Source organism: Cupressus sempervirens, chromosome 3, assembly GCF_028749045.1.
Source record: "Cupressus sempervirens isolate cs-2001-9-10 chromosome 3, ASM2874904v1, whole genome shotgun sequence".
NCBI classification, from domain to species: Eukaryota; Viridiplantae; Streptophyta; class Pinopsida; order Cupressales; family Cupressaceae; genus Cupressus; species Cupressus sempervirens.
The window spans coordinates 682,274,268-682,279,393 of NC_143120.1; positions in this window are offsets into that span (position 1 = coordinate 682,274,268).

Genomic DNA, 5,126 nt, shown 5'->3' on the forward strand with positions numbered 1-5,126 from the left:
TTATTATCTTGGTCATTTCAAAAGATAAGTCTAAGTTTACTTTTGAATTTGACAATAAAAGATGAGATTTTCAAAAGATGGAGAATTTAGTATCATGTTGTAAACTGATTTTATATCTGTTGCGTGTACATTCTTAGTATATCTGTTTGATGTGTGTTTTAAGGATAGCTGTGATGAACATATATCGGGGTGGCTGAATGAGGTTTATCCTATTCAGTTAACTAATTCAGTGATAACTTTAAAATGAATTGGGTGGGTTAATTACATATAAAAGATAATTGGCCTTACCTAAGACTTAAACCTATATGGTTAAGTATGGAGAACAAGGCATATCTCTATTCTGTCATTGACAAGTATAATAGAGAATACCGTTATGTGTTGACTATGGGCATACCATACATGGATTTAGAATCTTAGCACCATAACGATGACACCTCAGTATATATATGATTCATTTACGAGTTATTCTTAGTGCGAGTTTAATTTTACATAGTAAGTAAATGATTACTTCTTGCATATCAATTTTGGAACTGCACTATGTTAAGTGGATCAAATATCTGCATTATGGTTATGTATATGTTTATTCTAACATGTATGCAGGTGGATTATGCTTTCTAACTCAGTGTGTATTGAGCCCCCTTTTTGTGTTGTGTTGGATTTCTATGTGTTTTCTAGGTACTCCAAGTTGTTTAGCAAGTAGCTAAAGGTGATTGTTGCAGTTACTTCTTGAAAACAACATTTAGGGTCCCTATGTTGGACATAGGTGTTTAGAAATGTTATTGTACTTCATTATTGTACTAAACTCTATATGCATTCACATTATAGTGGATATGTACTTTGATGATATCATCTTTCATTTTGAGGTTTTCAGATTGAGAGTGGTTCAATCTAAGTATTTGTACTTGTATTAAGTTGGAATAATAATAAAAAATTATTGCGTTCATTGTTCTTGTTCTTTGTTTCAAATTTATTGGTTTATGCTTAGTGTAGCATTACATAAACTTTTGCAAACTCTAGATACAATAGCTTCGACATAAGGTCCCTAAACATAGAACCAAAAAATACAAGACTTAACACTAGTTGATGACGATATCCTAAAAGGCGCATTTAGTAACATTGCCTATCAATCCCTCCCAAATAGATACAAGACCACCAACAGAAGATCCAAATCCATTATAAAGAACTCCCAAGCCAAATCAAAATTTTGAATTGTCTAAAAGCCAATCTAAATCAGAATTAACCTCACCAATTGAAACCCAAAAACTCTGTTCAATTGGTTGCAAATTTACTATCAGTGCATTCAGCTTTAGGGCCAAAACTTGAAGCATTTCCAAAGATTGCAATAGATCCATGGCATTGGAGAGGAATATTGAGATGACCTGAGAAGGATAGAGAAAAGAACTTCTTCACCAATGATGTGCCAAATAGCTCTTCGAACTATGTGTGAATGCATTATGAACATTTGTGAATGCATTATGAACATTTGATTCATCACCTCATCTATAACATGATTGGATAACACAGCTTCCTCTAATGTTGGTGGCAATCAAATACAAATTTTTTTTGGCATGATGACACGGTGTTGTTTATGACACATCACACAAGCCAAAGCAATATCTGACCCACAATTCATCTTGTAGCACAAACTCAGATCACAAAATGATTTTGCCTATTTATGTAGTTGCAAGATGTTTGTGAAAGTGTGGAATGTAAGATACATATAGGCATACTTCAATAAAAAATCATAGTACAACTTGTCATTAGCCATGTAGACTCTCACAATTTTTTTCCTTATCATGCAAAATGTACTTTGGAAGTCATGTCATTATAAATGCATTTGAGAAAATCATGCAGCATTTTATGTAGTTTAAAATGACACCAACTTTGTTTCCAAGGAAACTTAGCACCTAAAAACTCCTCTGTTTTACTCAGCACCAAAAAGAAACTTGTTCTACTCGGCACCTGATCAAAATTGCCAACCTTGGCACTCAAATCTCAACACAACTCGACACCTAATGAAATTGTCACTTGTAAATAATTGGCTGAACTTAGTAGTTGTAACTTTGTTTCTGAGTTTAGCACCTTAAATATTGTTATAAAACTCAACACCTGAATAATGACTTAGTTACTCAACACCCAATACTTAAGAAAAGTTACACTGCACCTAAAAATCTCTTGTAAACTTGGCACTAGAAAATAATCTTGCACTGCTCAGTATCTGATCAAACCTATTAGACTTGGCACCAAAACCATTTCTGAAAAACTCGACACCTATTGCCTTAATAACTCGATTCCTCTTGCTTGAATAACTTGGCACCAAAAGCATTTTTGCTAAAATAGGCATTTGGAATTTTCCTTTTAAGCTTGGCACAATGAATATTACTGATTATCTTGGCTCCTAAAGGATATCTCTAAGAAACTTAGCACCTGTATCCTCAACAACTTGGCACCTAAAGAATTTTTACTCGGCATCTTAGAATAACTAGCTAAACTTGGTAGTTGGAATTTTCCTACTAAACTCATCACTTTAATCAATACTGCTGGTAGAGGCTTCCATGTCATCATGAATAAGATTTTTTAAAACCTTATGTTGCTCAATAAAAGGTAAAGAATGAAAAGTAGAAATAGTAACCCCATCACAACCCAAGTTTGATTAAAAATTTGCAACTTTATTCCCTTCTTGATAAATATGCGAAATGCAAATATCTGAACACTCATCAAGGAGTCTCCAAAATTTGGTTAAGAACATATTTTAGTTTCCAAGAAATGATGCACCTATGTATGCATGCATCAATAATAACTGAAGAGTCCCCTTCTATATGTAGCCTATTGAAATAGCCTTGTTTGGCTAATAAAAGCCCAGCCAACAGGGCATGAGCCTCAACAATGTTATTAGGCAAAGGAGATACTGTGATTGCTACAACCTCTCCAAAAGAATTTCTAATACATGCTCCAAAACCCGATGGACCTGGGTTTCCTCTAGAGGCTCCATCAAAATTCAATTTCCAAAGACCATTTGTTGGGGCTCTCCAAATGTTCTTTCGATGTAAGATATGTGCTAATGGAGAACTTATTTTCCACCCATTTGGAATAAATAATAGTTTCCATTCTTGGACAACCTGGGAATCCCAATGAGTCACAATCAGATTGAATTTAATCATTTTAAAGCTTGAGTTGGTCACTTCCGAGATAGATCTTTCAATACCAATCAAAATAATTTGTAATGGAAAGGATTCCTTTCTGAAAATTCGCTTATTTCATTCCCACCAAATAGCCCAAACTACCAAGGTTGGGATACATTTCTAGAGGTTTACAAACAATGATTTTTGATAAAGAACTGGCCAGGCTTGAAAGAGATCCCAAAGATTGTTTGGCAAGGGAGTACAATACTTAAGCTTACTTAAAATAAAGCACTAGCATTGATAAGAAAATGAACATGTAACAAACAAATGATCCACATTTTCATCATGTTCCTCACAAAGAACACATTTAAATGGAGTAGCAATATTTAGTCTATTCAATCTATCACTAGTTAAAATCTTGTGTTTAAGTGCCAGCCATGAGAAACAACCTACTTTAGGAAGAACTACCAGATTCCAACAAAGTGAAAAAGCTCTGGAGGAAGGTTTATTCAAATCATTGTGTTGTAAAATTTTGTACCCCTCTTTCACTAAATAATTACCATCCTTAGTTGGAGCCCAAAAAATATGATCTTGGACTTCAAAAAAGAAGACTTGCTTTGAGCTCAATATATTTTGAAATTGCTTAATTTCCTGGGATGAAAGAGGTAAAATATTTGGATCCTTCCAAACTATTTTCTTTGAGAATTCACAAACATATTCCACATATTGGTTCAACTAGGTCCCCCAATGGATTTCAACAACTTGAATAATGTTCAAAGAGATCCCACTCTTAGATAGAGGAATTTGACCATTCTAGGAATCATTCCAAAAATTAATGCTTAGTCCATTATTAACTTCCCAAGAAATATAATCGACTATGATTTTGTGTGAAGCTATCATGAAGTCCCAAATAACCAAGCCTTTTGGAGGATTATAAATAGTGAAGATTCTAGAGGGAACATTGGTATTTAGATATTTTTGCTGCATAATTTTGCACCACGTGGACTGAGACTTACAAAAAATGTGCCAAATAAATTTCCCACCAAATGCTTCATTTCTAATGGAAATATCATGTGTTCCTGCCCCTCCAATATTATAAGTGTGTGACATATCTTGCAAAGAAAAGAGTGGAACCTTATGAGATTCATCCATATTACTCGACCAGAGGAAATCCTTGATCAATTTTTGAATTGTAACTAATACTTTGGGTGGGATCTTAAGGACATCAATAAAATAGTTAGGGATTGCAACTAAAACTGATTTGATCAACAAGATTCTTCCCGCCAGTGACAACCATCTAACTTTCCAAGAAGCAATTTGACTCTAAATATGCTGAATGACTGAAGACCAATACGAGGATTTATTTGAGCCCATGAAGAAAGGAATGCCCAAATAGACTGAAGGTAGGAAATCTTCAAAGAAACCCAAGATCTGTTTAACTTTGTCAGAAACCATTTTCTCAGTGTTGAAAAAATAGATCTTGGATTTTTGAGCATTAATAATTTGACTAGACACTATTGAATAAAGATCAAGGGTATAAAGAATATGGAAAGCTTCCCAAACATTTGACAAACCAAATAGGAGAGTATCATCCACAAAAAGAGAATGTGTGATAGATATGTTTGTACCTAAAATGAGAGCTCCTTTCCATTTATTTAGTAAATGTTGATGAGAGATGGCCCTACTAAAAGCTTCAACCACAATAATAAATAATACTGGAGATAAAGGATCCCCTTGTCAAATCCCTTGTGTAGAAGGACAAAAACCCATAGGCTTACCATTAATGACCAGTGAAAACCAAGCTCTCGAAATACAAGTCTTAATCCATTTGCACCAATTTTTTGAAAAACCCATTTTAGCAAGTACTTGTAGCAAAAATTTCCAACAAACTCTATCATAAGCTTTCATCATATCTAGTTTGATAACAAAATTTGTGTTGGAATTATAGATGGAGTAACTGGGGGGGGCGCTGAATCAGTTATTCAAAAATAATTCCAAAAATCC